This window comes from Mustela nivalis (genome assembly GCF_964662115.1).
Source record: "Mustela nivalis genome assembly, chromosome: 2".
NCBI classification, from domain to species: domain Eukaryota; kingdom Metazoa; phylum Chordata; class Mammalia; order Carnivora; family Mustelidae; genus Mustela; species Mustela nivalis.
The window spans coordinates 89,654,119-89,670,161 of record NC_139021.1 but is presented as its reverse complement, the minus strand read 5'-3'; the positions used below and the strand labels follow the sequence as shown (position 1 = coordinate 89,670,161).

At 36.5% G+C, this 16,043-nt stretch overlaps 1 pseudogene across 1 annotated transcript; it reads left to right on the top strand.

Moving 5' to 3' along the window:
* The first annotated feature begins 1,233 nt into the window (after positions 1 to 1,233).
* Positions 1,234 to 2,610, top strand: LOC309859500 (SWI/SNF-related matrix-associated actin-dependent regulator of chromatin subfamily E member 1 pseudogene; annotated as a pseudogene). The gene has a single exon. The product of its transcript is annotated as an SWI/SNF-related matrix-associated actin-dependent regulator of chromatin subfamily E member 1 pseudogene (transcript).
* Positions 2,611 to 16,043: the final 13,433 nt, after the last annotated feature.

Genomic DNA, 16,043 nt, shown 5'->3' with positions numbered 1-16,043 from the left:
GTTGTGTAGACATACACTTTCAGCTCCTTTAAGTTATGTCACCAAGGTTAGATATGGGATAATGTAAAAGCCCACTAGAGCAATACGATGTTAGACGGTCTTAGAATACAGAATATTGCCAGATTATTGAGGCTAAGGCATGGCCAACAAGAGATTCAGCTGCAGGTGAATATTTACTTAGGGGATTTGAAGAAGAACACAGACTGAGAGGGCAAGTCACATTTCTGATCCTGATTAATGTTCTGTTGTCAAAGAATTGTGAAAGTAAGTACTTATGAGGCAATCCAGTAATTGGTGTTTCCAACCCATAGCCACTGTAAGCAAGTTATTTCCAATTCCATAGCTGAATACTTGCAGTGGAAACATTATCAGAGTGATAAAATGATAAGTGATAAAGTGAAATGATAAAGTGAAAAGTGATAAATATTATTTTATTTTATTTTTGCCTTTAAAATTTTTTTTACATGGTTTCCCATGAGGACTGCAAAGAACAGTATGGTCGTGTTTCCTTGGTGAGAAAGTGTGTAGCCTCCAGCACACGTGTCAGCTACTGGAACCTGATCCCAGCTCCAAAATGGACACCATCACATATCCTGTCACCTTTCTGCACACTTATGGGGACACAGTAATTCAGTTACAGCTGGGTGATGTTGCCAAGCCCGAGGATGATACTGGCACCATAAAACCAGCAGATACACTCAGCCAGCTTCTGGATATGAGCCTTGGGGTCCTCCCCATAGTTGAGGTTGTGGAGGTTCTCTGCATTGAGGAAGAAGGGTATTCTGAAGAGTTCCCCGAAGCTGCCCTGGCCTGGCCTGGCCTGGCAGGAAAGGCAGTGGAGTGTACACATGCAGGCCGCCGGCCCAGTATTCCTCTCCACCCAGATAGCTGCCTTTGCTCTGTGGTCCAACACTATGTGTCCTGAACAGAAGAACACTGGATGGTCCTCTGAGGTAAAACCTGACCATAATACTTGATGGTTTATCATCAGTGGGCACCAACATCCCACCCCAGAGAGACGCTGAGAAAACTGAACCAAATACAAGTTGTTGTTTCAACTGAAGGTCGAAATCTTCTTTTATGAAGCTCACATTCCGTCTGGTGTAGCCAGCCAGCTCCTGGTTAACTTTCAACAAGGCCCCTCTTCTGGGCAAGATGGAGTGTCACACCAAGGAGTAATTGCTGTATCACATAGAGTGTGTTTAGGTTTTAAGAAACTACCAAACAGGGGACAAAGGGAAATGAGGCCGGAGCTGCGGGCCCTTTTTCTGCCCGCGGTGTCTCAGATTCATTCTTAAGGAACTGAGAACTTAATCTTCCAAAATGTCAAAAAGACCATCTGATGCCCCACCTCCCACCCCAGCTCCTGAAACACAAATGCCCAGCACACCAGGGTTTGTGAGATACAATTCATACAGTCATCTCGCCTACAACAACTACAGGCCTGAGGGAACCCGGCACCAACAGCCGGGTCATGGCATCCTCTGGTATTACAATTCCAAAACCCCCAAAGCGACCAGATAAGCCACTGATGCCCTACATGAGGTACAGCAGAAAGGTCTGGGACCAAGTAAAAGCTTCCAACCCTGACCTAAAGTTGTGGGATATTGGCAAGATTATTGGTGGCATGTGGCGAGATCTCACTGATGAAGACAAACAAGAATATTTAAACGAATATGAAGCAGAAAAGATAGAGTACAATGAATCTATGAAGGCCTATCATAATTCCCCCACATACCTTGCTTACATAAATGCAAAAAGTCGTGCAGAAGCTGCTTTAGAGGAAGAAAGTCAACAGAGACAGTCTTGCATGGAGAAAGAAGAGCCGTACATGAGCATCCAGCCTGCTGAAGATCCAGACGATTATGATGATGGCTTTTCAATGAAGCATACAGCCACCGCCCGTTTTCAGAGAAACCACCGCCTCATCAGTGAAATCCTCAGTGAGAGTGTGATGCCAGATGTTCGGTCAGTTGTCACAACAGCTAGAGTGCAGGTCCTCAAACGACAGGTCCAGTCCTTAATGGTTCATCAGAGAAAACTAGAAGCTGAACTTCTTCAAATAGAGGAGTGACACCAGGAAAAGAAGAGGAAATTCCTGGAAAGCACAGATTCATTTAACAATGAACTTAAAAGGTTGTGTGGTTTAAAAGAATAAGTGGATACGGAAAAAATTGCTGCTGAAATTGCACAGGCAGAGGAGCAGGCTCGGAAAAGGCAGGAGGAAAGAGAGAAAGAGGCAGCAGAGCAAGCTGAACGCAGTCAGAGCAGCCTGGTTCCTGAGGAAGAGCAAGCTGCGAGTAAGACCGAAGAGAAGAAGGACAACGAGAGCATCCCAATGGAGACAGAGGAGACATACCTTGAAGAAGCGACAGAAAGCCAACAGAATGGTAAAGAAAGCACATCTACTCCTGAGGACAAGGAGAGCGGGAAGGAGGGGGTGGGACAGTATGGCTGAGGAAGGGACCAGTGATAGTAACACTGGCTGGGAGAGCAACAGTGCCACCATGGAGGAGCCACCAACAGACCCCGCCCCAGAAGATGAGAAGAAAGAATAAATGTTGCCTTGTTTTATGTGTTCTAAATACTTTTTTAAATGGAAAAAAAATTTTTTTTAGTTAAAAAGAAAAAGAAAAAGAAAAAGAAACTACCAGTCTTCTAGAGTAGCTATATCATTTTGCATTTCTGTCAGCAATGAAAGTGAGTCCCTCTTGCTTCACACACCCTCCAGCATTTATTGTTGCCAGTGTCTTGGATTTTGACCATTCTGATAGATATCTAATTTTATCTCATTATTGGTTTTAATTTACACTTCCCTAATGACATATGATGTTGAACACCATTTCATATGCTCATTTGCCATATGTATAGCTTGTTTGGTGAGGGGTCTGTTAAGAACTTTGGCTCAGTTTTTAATGAAGTTGTTTCTTTTGTTATTGTTGAGTTTTAAGGGTTCTTTGGATAACAGTCTTGTATCAGACATGTCTTTTGCAAATGTCCCCCAGTCTGTGACTTATACTTTCATTCTCTTGACATTATCTTTTGCAGAGCAGAAGTTTTTAATTTTAGTGAATTTATGGTCTGTGTCTAGAGTCATTTTTTTTTTGGTATGTAGATGTCCGCTTGTACATGTACATGTGCAGCGACGCACCATTTGTTGAAGAGGCCATTTTTGCTATGTTGTATTGCCTTTGCTCCTTGTCAAAGATCAGCTGATTATATTTATGTGGGTCTAATTCTGGGCTTTCTATTCTATTCCATTTATCTACTTGCTTTTTAATTTGTTTTTCTAAAAGCATACTGTCTTGATTACTATAGATTTGCAGTAACTCTTAAAGCTGGGTAATATCAGACCTCCAACTTTGTTCTTCTTCTTCAATATTGTGTTGGCTATTTTAGGTCATTGCCTCTCCATAAACTTTAGAATCAGCTTATCAATATCCACAAAATAAGTTGTTGGGATTTTTATTGCAATTACCTTGAATCTATAGATCAAGTTGGCAAATATTGATATCTAGAGAATATTAAGTCTTCCTGTCTATAAACATGGACTATCTCACCATTTGCTTAGTTCTTCTTTGATTTATCAGTTTTATAGTTTTTTTTCATACAGAGCTTGTACACATTTTAAGAATTATACATAATTATTTAGTTTTTAGAACCTAATGTAAATGGTATTGTGTTTTAAATTTCAAATTCCACTTGTTCTTTGCTCATGTATAAGGATGTATTTGTATCTTTGTATTTGTATAACCTTGTATCTTGCAATATTACTATAATCACTTGTTAGTTTCAGGAAGGTTTTTGTTTTGTTTTATTTATTTTTTTTCTTTCAGACTTTCTATATACATGATCATGTCATCTGTAAACTAGAATAGCTTTATTTCTTCATCCACGTTCTGTATTTTGTTTCCCCACCCCACCCCTTTGATGGGACAGGATGACTCAAGAAAGCTGAATTTGATATTTCCCTTTCTCCAGGTTAATTAGATTCTGATGATAACCCAGCAAGTTAGGTTTTGGTTAACTAGTTCTTCCCAAAGTCAAGCCTTGCTAAAAAGAGCAATCTGGAGTATTTCAAAATAATTACTTTTCCCCTCCCACTACTAGATGCACAAGGAAATATTTTTCTGATATTTACTGTGGGAACATTGGCTGTGCTCCTGGAGGTAAATCCCACAATATTGTGCTCTCCCTACCTCACATATGACTGAGACCTCCTGGATTCTTTAACTCTCAGACTTGTCTTCATCCAGTCTCTAGAAATTTGTCAAATACAGTTCAGGTTTTCCTACTCAGGCATTGGTTTCCACAGTGATTTCTGCTCCTGAGACTGTTCTGGTAAACTGTGACTCTGTATTTGTCTGTCTGTCCAATCTTGGGAGTAGTGGCCTAGCCCATGTCCTTGCCTCCCTATGGATCCAAGAATAGTTGCTGGTTGTTTGGTATGTTTAATTTTTTTACTTATTTTTAGAACAGAGTGGTAACTTCCAAGCTCCACAGGAAACCAAAAACTGAAGTTTCATTAGAGATATTTACATTAATTCCTGCATGTAGTTTATTTCTTGGACTACAGTTAGATGATGTTCCCCTTTCCTAGAATTTCTAGACATATGTTTTGTGTAGCACTGGTACTTATATGACAGGATTGTAATAATAAGTTTAGTTAACAAAATATTATACAGGAATATTCATTCATTCATTCATTTATTCATTCATCAAATAAGGCTTCTAAGTGCCAGGCACCATTCTAGATTCTGAAATAATAGTGAGCAAGGCAAACAAAACTGTTTGTTTCCTAGAGTTGACGTTCTAGTTGTCAACACAGACAATGACCACAATAAATAAGAAAACATTTAGTATATTAATTAATGGTACATGCTATGAAGGAAAATGGAACATAGGGAGAAAGGAGTATTGGAGGTGGATTGCTTCTATTTTACACTGGGCAGAAGACTGAGAAGGTGACATTGAAGTGAAGACCTATAGAAACTGTGACATTTGGGATGTCCAGTACAAAGGCACTGAGACAAGAACATGACTGGTGTGTTGATAAGGTGACTGTTGTGTCTAGAACAACATGTGTATAGGGTGTGTATAGGGTGGTTAGTGAAAGGTGAAGTCAGAAAAAGGACCCAAAGGCCACATGATGGGAGGCATTGGGGATGGTTGTAAGGTTTTGGCTATTTAATCTGCATAAAATGAGGTAAATGCATACCTGCATATCTGCATAAAATGGGAGAATTCTGTACAGAGAAATGTCATTATGTAACACTTTTAATTTATTAAATATTTCAAAAATTTTTAAAACTTTTACCTTGGGTTAGTTTTAGATTTCGAAGAATTAGCAAGAAAGTATAGAGAGTTCCCATAAGCTTTTCATCCAACTTCCCCTAATGTTAACATATTACTTAAGCATGGTGCATTTTTTAAAACTAAATTAGTATTGATACCATATGATCAACTAAACTATAGTTTTTATCCAAATCTCACCAGTTATTCCAATAATGTTTCTTTTCCATTTTGGCATCCATCTGGAAATACTGCACTTAGTGATCCATGTTTTTAATGGGATCCCTCAAGCTGCTCTGTTGAGAATGGAGTAAATGTCAGAGGTATAAAAGGTAGAGAGGAGTCATGGATGGCCCCATGGGTTTTTGTCTGAGCACCTAGGAGAAAGGAGTTGCCAGTTTCTGAGATGAGGAAGAATCTGAGAAGAGGAGGTTTACAAAGACTAGCAAGCATTCATTTTGGGATAGGTTAGGGATGAGCTGCCTGCTAACATTTGGTCTAGTGTAGGTTTTTTATAGATATAGAACCCCGGGTGAATACAGCCTTTAAATAGCCATTCAGTTTAAATCACGTCTTTTCCTTGGATTTGCAAATAGTATTATTTAAGATGACTTTATTAGCAAGTGACAAGGTAACATTTCCCAAACTGGCTTAGACATAAGAAATGCTGTCCCCTCCCATAGCTGAAACTACAGGACCAAACATTTTCCTCAAGCACAGGGTCTTTTTTTTTTTTTTTTTTTTTTTTTTTTTTTATGTGCTCTGCTATCCTCAGTGTCTGCTGCAAGACCAAGCAAAGCTGGTCATTTTGTTTGGAGTGGCAGAATAGCTACTGGCGGCAGTTTGGGCTTCACCCTTTTCCTTCGTTTTGGAGTAAGGATAGGGAGAGAGTGATCAGTCCCCAGATCTTTGTGGTAAGGCCAACTTAAGTTTGGTGCCCATGGGACAGAGAAGTGCCCTGTGCTTATTGGCTTGCATCAGGGTTTCTCACCTAGAGTGATTCTGCCCCTCTTTCCCCCGGGCACATATGGCAATGTCTGGAGGCATTTTGAGTTGTTATAACTGGTGGGGGTGGTGCTACTGACAACTAGCATATAGAGGCTGAGGATGAGGTTAACCATCCTGCAGTGCCCTGGACAGCACCCCATTACAAAGCATCACCCTGCCCAAACTTCAGTAGTGTAAAAGGTAGGAAAATAAGAATTGAACTGAGTTGAAGTCACCTCCTATTGAACCTCTTGGAGAAAATGTAGATACCTGAACAAACCATAGATTTTTTTTTTTTCTAGGAAGAACAGGGAGGCAAACCTTGAGGTGTACCCCACTTTTCTCTTCAGGCTTTTCTGCTGCTACTAAACATGTTGAAATCAGTTCTCTGCAGACTCACTGGGATGATCTTTGCTGGTCTTCCTCCTTTTTCCTACCCTGTGAATGACCTCTGTACATGTCCCACTTCCTTTTATAAGACAGAAGGAAGACAGAGAGAAATTTGCATATCTTTTCTTTGAAGCTTCATGGTTTTTTAAAAACTTCTCTAGAAAATGCTAGAGAAAGAGTGTAACTTTTAACATTCAGAATATTTATGGAAGTCCCAACATTTTCTTTCCTACTTACCAATCCAGTGGACCTAATAATAATTCTTGAGGATTACTTGTTTTAATGTAATTTTAATTTAATTTAATTTTTTCAGCATTCATGCTTTGTCTCTCCTCCAGTTTACCCCAATTCACTTTTCCTTTCCTTCTCTTAATGTCCTCCATATTATTCCTTATGCTCCACAAGTAAGCAAAACCATATGACAATTGACTTTCTCTGCTTGACTTGTTTCACTCAACATAATCTCCTCTAGTCCCATCCATGTTGTTACAAAAGTTGGATATTCATTCTTTCTGATGACTGTGTAATATTCCATGGTATACATGAACGATATCTTCTTTATCCATTAATCTGCTGAAAGGCATTTTGGCTCTTTCCACAGTTTGGTGATTATGGCCATTGTTGCTTCTTTTCACTACATGGGTACCTTTGGGGTAAATAGCCAGTAGTGCAATGGCAGGGTCATAAGGTAGCTCTGTTTTTAATTTTTTGAGGAATCTCCACACTGTTTTCCAAAGTGGCTGCACCAACTTGCATTCCCACCAACAGTTAGGAGGATTCTCCTTTCTTCACATCCTCTCCAACACTTGTTGTTTCCTGTCCTGTTAATTTTGGCCATTCTAACTGGTATAAGGTGTTATCTTAATGTGCTTTTGATTTGAATTTCCCTGATAGCTAATGGTGATGATGATTGTGATGATAACAGACACATTTTTTCCATGTGTTTGTTAGCCATTTGTATGTCTTCTTTGTATGTCTTCTTTGGAGAAGTATCTGTTCATGTCTTCTGCCCATTTTTTGACATGATTATCTGTTTTTTGGGTGTTGAGTTTGAGAGGTTCTTTATATATCTTGGATATCAGCCCTTTATCATCTAAAACATATAGATAGCAAAACTTTTTTTTTTTTTTTTTTTTTTTTTTTTTTTTTTTTTTTACATTTCACCTGGAGTATTTCTTTTTTAGAGTGATACTGTAATCCAAAGTATAATATACTGATCCACATATAGGAGAGATCTCTGAGTGACTATTGCCAACTCTGATGGAAACACATATCTGGCCCCAACAGCTACTTTTGGCTCATCACACTCTTCTGCCAATATTAATACATATTTAAGGCCATTTACACTTGTTTGCTTTATTTGTTTTTATTTTTACTTTCTCTTTCTTAACTTTATTTTCTGTTTTACTAGGCATAGTAGTCCTAACAATCAAAAATGGAAGAAAACTATTTAATATAGATTTTGCTCTCATCCCTTCTGAAGAAATTTAGACCTCTATGCAATTACTTCATGTTCAGCTGAAGTAATTTTCTATCCATGTTATCTTCTTGTTAAACTTAAAAGAGAAATCCAGTACTCCATACCCTTCTGGGATCTAGACACTCCATTTCTGTCCATGTCCAAAAATATTGGCTAATTCCTCTCCAAGATAAAAAACAAAAACAAAAACAAAAAAAATAAAGAAAGTAAACAAACAACAAAGTGATGGACACAGCTCTATTTTGGAGAATATAGGTTTATATAAATGACACAAGGAAAAATAATTCAACTTGGAACATTTAATTTTTTGTCAAGATTTTATAGTCCTTTCCCCTTTCATGTCTTAAGAATTCTTCCTACACTGTTCATTATCATACATTCATATTAATCTTTCTCCTAGAAATAAGGTTATTTATTCATTTCAGTCAAAACTCCTAGATCAGCTTTGTAAATGCAGATACAGTCCAAACTATAATAGATTAAAGAAGAGAATCAGAGTACAAAGGTAAATATCTCAAAGACAGAAAAGAATAATGTGGAAGGACACAGCGGGCAAGAAGAAAAGACTTTTAGAAATTTTATGCAGAGCTCTGTGTTTTATTAGTAGATGCTGAATTTCTAAGACATGGAGAACTATTTTTCAAAAATTTATGGATCTCTCTCTCTCTCTCCCTGTCTATGTTTTTCTCCCTCTTTTTTTTTTATTCTTTGTTTTAACAACAAATTATTTCAAAGGACTTGAAATGACATTTGCTTAGAATACTTTTATTTATTAGCTTAGATTTGAAAAAAAAAATGTGCTAACTAAACCAAAATTGGACAGCATCTTGCAACAGGTGGCAGAGACCATAAAAAGAGGGAATGTGTAAAGCAATTTGATAGTGAGCAGCAATGTGGTGCTCCTTAGGGAAAGAAACAAGGAGAGATTGTTTAAAATCCCAAGAAAGAAAATATACATGCACATCCTAGGGTAATCAGTACAGTATCTTCATGAGCTTTTTAATACAGAAACACTCACTTTTTACTGGATTTCATTTCCAACATTTTATTTTTTGTTCAAATTGAAAAAGCCCTAATGTGTTTAAATGTAGAGAAATGGAGCAGAGTTGTAGCTCTCTGGATCTGGAGACACTGAAATCTCTTTTTTTCTTTGCTTTCACTGTTAAGAACACTGACACATTAATAAGACTTAGAAGTCAAAATTTTATTCTTTGCAGATGATATGATACTTTATGTGGAGGACCCAAAAGACTCCACTCCAAAGTTGCTAGAACTCATACAGGAGTTCAGCAAAGTGTCAGGGTATAAAATCAATGCACAGAAATTGGTTACATTTCTATACATAAACATCAAGACAGAAGAAAGAGAAATTAAGGAGTTGATCCCAATTACAACTGCATCCAAACACATGAGATGCCTAGAAATAAATCTAGCCAAAGAGGCAAAGGATCTGTACTCAGAAAACTATAAAGTACTCATGAAAGAAACTGAGGAAAACACAATGGAATGGAAAAACATTCCATGCTCATGGATTGGAAGAACAAATATTGTGAAAATGTCTATGCTACCTAAAGCAATCTATGTTTAATGCAATACATATCAAAATACCATCAACTATTTTTCAAGGAAATGGGACAAATAATCCCAAAATTTATATGGGACCAGAAAGACCCTGGATAGCCAGAGGAATGTTGAAAAGAAAACCAAAGTTGGTAGCATCACAATTCCAGATTTCATGCTGTACTACAAAGTTGTAATCATCAAGACAGTATGGTACTGGCAAAAAACCAGACACATAGATCAATGGACCAGAATAGAGAGCCCAGAATACCTAGTTAGAGACCTAACTCTATGGTCAACTAATTTTTGACAAAGCAGGAAAGAATGTCCAATGGAACAAAAAACAGTCTCTTCAACAAGTGTTGGGAAAAAAGGACAACCACATGCAGAGGAATGAAACTGGACCATTTCCTTATACCACACACAAAAATAGACTCAAAGAGGATGGAATACCTCAACGTGAGACAGAAATCCATCGAAATCCTTGAGAACAACACAGGCAGCAACCTCTTTGACTTCGGCCTCAGCAACTTCTTCCTAGAAACATCACCAAAGTCAAGGGAAGCAAGGGCAAAAATGAGCTATTGGGACTCCATCAAGATCAAAAGCTTTTGCACAGCAAAGGAAACAGTCAACAAAACCAAAAGACAACCCACAGAATGGGAGAAGATATTTGCAAATGATATATCAGATAAAGAACTAGTACTTAAAATCTATAAAGAACTTATCAAACTCAATACCCAAAGAACAAAGAATCCAATCAAGAAATGGGCAGAGACATGAACAGACATTTCTGCAAAGACATCCAAATTGCCAACATACACATGAGAAAGTGATCAACATCACTCAGCATCAGGGAAATACAAATCAAAACCACAATGAGATACCACTTCACACTAGTTAGAATGGGTAAAATTAACATGTCAGGAAATGACAAATGTTGACGAGAATGGAGAGAAAGGGGAACCCTCCCACACTGTTGATAGGAATGGAAGCTGTTGCAGACACTCTGGAAAACAGTATGGAGATTCCTCAAAAAGTTTAAAATAGAGCTCCCCTATGACCCAGCAATTGCACTACTAGGTATTTACCCTAAAGATACAAATGTAGGGGGTGTCCAGGTAGCTCAATGGGTTAAAGCCTCTGCCTTTTGCTCAGGTCATGATCCCAGGATCCTGGGATCAGGCCCCACATCAGGCTTTCTGCTCAACAGGGAGCCTGCTTCCCTCTCTCTCTCTGCCTACTTGTGATCTCTGCCAAATAAATAAATAAAATCTTAAAAAAAAAAAAAGATACAAATGTAGTGTTTTGAAGGGGCACATGCACCTGAAAGTGTATAGCAGCAATATCCACAATAATCAAACTATGGAAAGAGCCCCTAAATGTCCATCAATAGATAAATGGATAAGGAAGATGTGGTGTATATATACAATGGAATACTATTCAGACATTAAAAAACATGAAATCTTGCCATTTGCAACAATGTGGATGGAATTAGAGGGTACTATTCTAAGCAAAATAAGTCAACCAGAGAAAGACAACTATCATATGATCTCTCTGATATGAGGAATTTGAGAGGCAGGTTGGGGGTCATTGGGGGAAGGGAGGGAAAGAAAGAAATAAGATGGGACCAGAGAGGGAGAAAAACCATGAGACTTAATCTCAGGAAACAAGCTGAGAATTGATGGAGGAGAGAGGGGTAGGAGGGATGGGGTGGCTGGGTTATGGACATTGGGGATGGTATGTGCAATGGCAGGTTCTGTAAAATGTGTAAGCCTGATGACTCACAGACCTATACCCCTGATACAAATAATACATTATATGTTAATAAAAAAATTCACAAACCAATTTAATAAAAAAGATTTAGTAGGTTCCCATGAGCTTGATGGGGCATAAGATCCATGAAGAAGGAATCCTTGACATTCAGACTATTAGATCCACATGATTACTGGATCATGGCTTTAACTGATTCTTTTATTTAAAAACTGTAATTATAAGGGCATCTGGGTGGTTTTTTTGGTTAAATGTCTGCCTTCGGCTCAGGTGATGATCACAGGGTCCTGGGATTGAGCCCCACATTGGGCTCTTCATTCTGTGGAGAGTCTGCTTCTCCCTCTCACTCTTTGTTCTTTCTCTCTTTCTCAAATAGATAAATAACCTACATTTAAAAAAAAAGAACTATAATTACAATTTAAAACACAATAACACTGGAATATTTTTTCTAAGATATTTAAATAAATGTATGCTAAATTAATTGCATAAAAGTTTAACATTCTGAGTGTGGACTTTTATGTAAAATTCCAGTACTAGAAATTTTGGGGTAATGGTAGATAGTATATATAAATTTCTCCCATTGTAGGAAGTTGGGTTCCAACCAAAGAAGAAAAGCATAAATAAAGGTGGTGATCAAACAGAAGGAGGACAAGAGAGTACTGAATGTGGTTGACAAGAAATGTAGGCAGGCTCAGGATTAAAGATAATACCACAAGTAAAGTCCTTTTTTCCCAGTTCAATCATCTCAAAGATTATCCTGTACCTGGAGACAGGGTGTTGTGAGTAAAGTCTACTTTTAAATTTAGCTCCTGACTTAGGGGTGGTATGATTCCAGTTCTGAACATAGTAGTTGGGGTTACTTCTAATTCCCTTCTTATTATCCATTTCAGGCCAGGAAAATAAAACAATTGAATTTGCTGTAAATGAACAGTTTGCCATTGAATTGAATAAGAAATCTGTTTAAATATTGTCATTTTCATTAATAATAAAGATACCAAGTTATAATAAATATCTTTCCATTGCATACATCAGTGGGAAATGTATTAATAGAGATTGGTATGAAAAATAAATTGAGGAGGAAAGACTGAGCAGAAAATTTAACAATCAGGCTCAAACTAACAAAATATTTCCACTAGATTATTACACACTTCTGTGAAAATATTGTGGGCTTTTGCATTTTTATTGATAAAAATGCAGAATGAGATGCTTTCAGTTTTTTTTTTTTTTTGTAAGCCAATTACATCATAAAGTTTTGGGGAGTTCTGAAATTATACTTGTGAACTACGACTAAAAATAAGAAAAGGAAAATTGTAGTTGAAAAGAAACACCCTCATTTACCTGGTGATTTTTTTGTTGTTGTTTGCCTTGAAATATTTGCTTAATATTATATATAAAATGTCAGAAAATATCTATGTCCAATTTTATTTAGATATATTCACATATTCTTTTGTAATTTTCATGATAGCCTGTTTATATTTTTTTAAAAAATGTTAAAAAAGCAAGGATATGAATCATGAGTTATCTATCTCCATGTCATCTATTCTCCAACCTACTTTTATTAACTATAAGATTAAGGGTGTGAAGAAGCCAAACACTAGGCAGAGTTTTTTATTTTTTATTTTTTTTAGTTTAATTTAATTTTTTCAGTGTTCCAAGATTCATTGTTTATGCACCACACCCAGTGCTCCATGCAATATGTGCCCTCCTTAATACCCACCACCAGGCTCACCTATTCCCCCACTCTCCTCCCCTCCAAAACCCTCAGTTTGTTTCTCAGGCAGAGTTTTAAATAAGTGAGTCAAAAATCCCAAAGGGATCTTCTACTTGAGGTTCTTTTTTTCTTGACTAAGGACATTGCTACCTCTCTCCTAACCAGTGTCTTCACCTGGTCTTTTGAACTCATGTTGTCCACATTAGGACTTTTGAAAAAGTTCCAAAAGCCTGAGAACTCTTGATCCTGGGTGTTTCTCTAAAAAGCAATACAGTACCCCTCTTCTATAAAGACCCTTAATAACCTGGGAAAGAACTTAAGTATTAAGACCTCTCTACCTCTTGACCAGGCTAGACACTGCTTGGGAGCCTTAGCCAATTCTGATCCAAAAAAAGACAGGTATTTGAGGTTTGTCCCTGTCAGGGAGGCATTTAATCACTATTATCCAGGATCATCCACCCAAAGGCAACTACTTCTTTTAGGACACTCCACATTTCCCCACCCTTGACTCCTCCCACTCTGCAAAAAACCCTTAACAAGATTTTTCACATGTCATCTATAAATCCCATTTCATTACTTGTAGTAATTAATCTGTTTTTATTTTAATTGAAACTTTTAGAGATAATAATTTGTGGATTCAAATCCACTTGTGAGAAATAGTACAGAGATCCTTTACACACTTTACTCATTTTCCCCCATGTTAACATTTCAGAGAAGTCTAGTATTTTATTACTTGATTCATTCATTCATTCATTCATTCATTATTGGACACTTTATTACTCGTTTCCCCTAAAAATTAACATTTCAAAAAGGTATGGTGTTTTATCACTCTGCTTATTTATTATGTGTGCATTATGCAAACTTGTCATGTGTGTGGTTTCTTTTATCTACCATTGCAGTCAAACTGGAGAGTTCTAACGTGTCCCTTTCTACTGCTCTTGTTCAACCTGGGAGAAAACCTATCTTCCTCCTGCAGGCCTTCCCTAGATCTTCTGGACTAGTTATGTGCCCTCCATTTCTAAAATTTTTAAATGTTATAAAAGTAGAATATATTAGTGGCTTGTTTAACCATTCACTTCCTGCTGGGCAGCTGGACTATTTTCAGGTTTTGACCATAGAAAATAAAGCTGCTAAGAACATTTATGAACAAGTTTTGCATAAACATGAGTTTTATGAGTTTTATATTGGGATAAATGCCCAAGAGCATAGTTGCTCTGAATGCTTGGTTTTATAAGAAAGTGTCAAACTTTTCCATAGTGGCTCTACTATTTCACATTCCACTATCTGTAAGTGATCCCATTTCTTTGCATCTTCATCAGGACTTGGTGCTGTCACTTTTTTTTTTTTTTTAATTTTAGCCATTCTGATAGGCGATACCTCATTATGGTTTCAATTTGCATTTCCTTGAGGACTAATAATGTGATTAGCTACTATATATCTCCTTCAGTAAAATGTCTGTTCAGATCTTTTATCCATTGTTTAATTGGATTGTTTGTATTTACCATTGACTTTTGAGAGTTCTTTATACATTCTAGATGCCAGTCTTTTTCTTTTCTCCTAATCTTTAGCTTATCATTTTATTCTCTTTACAGGGGGGTTCCATAAAACAAAAGCTTTTAAATTGGATGTAGTCCAATTTATATATATTTTCTTTTATGGATCATGCTTGTGTCAACCTAACCCCTTTGGACTAGCCTAGATCAAAGCTTTTTTCCCCCTTTTTCCTAAAATATTTGTGCTTTTACACTTAACATTTACCCCCACTATCTCTTTTGAGCTAATTTTTGTGTAAGGCATGAGCTTTAGATCAAGGCTCACATTTTTTGAACATGGATGTTTATTTGTTCCAGCCCCATTTGTTGAAAAAAACTGTCTGCCATTTAATTGCTTTCATACTTTTGTCAAAAATAAATTCAGCATACTTGTATGGGTCTACTTTTTGATTTTCCATTCAGTTCCATTGGTCTGTGTCTCTACCCTTTGATAATATCACAGTGTCCTGATTACTGTTACTATATAATAAGCTTCCTATCATTTTATTCTTCAGTCAAGATTATTTTACCTATTCTGTAGCCTTTGCCCTCTACATACATTTGAGAATAGGCTTGTCTAAATCTACAAAAATCCTTTCTGGTATTTTGACAGAAATTACATAGAATTTTATTAGACAGATTCATAGATGATAGATGTGTATAAATACACTTGTGTATTTATATCTATGTAATATTTATATGATATATTAAGATATAAATAATAAAATATATAAAGAGTATTATATATATTCATTCATATATATGTATATTCATATATATGTGCATTTATATGTATATGTATATGTGTATATAAATGTATATGTATATGTATATAAAACTTTGGGGATAATTGGTATCTTTACTACACTGAGTCTTTCAATCCAGTAACCTCCTTATGTTTTTGAATGGAAAAGAGTTTTTTCTAACTAATATATAAATGGAACTTGTGTTTTTAACCACTCTGATAATAACTGCCTTTTAATTGATGCATTAGATTATTTACATTTAAGGTATTTATTGATATGGTAGCATATAAATTTGTCACAATTTTTTGTTTTCTCATTGTTTCCATTTGGTCATCTTTGTCTGTTTACTTTTTCTCACTTTCTTATGGATTACCTAGTTTTTTATTTTTGAGGGGATTCCATATTGATTTGTTTATTGTGTTTTGGATTGTATCTCTTTGTATAGCTTTAATCTTCATTGGTCTGTTTATTACTATACACAAATGTGAATTATAACAATTTACTGGTATTAACATTTAACATTATACTACTTCAAATGTGGCAAAAAATGATTTATAAAGCTCATAAGTAAA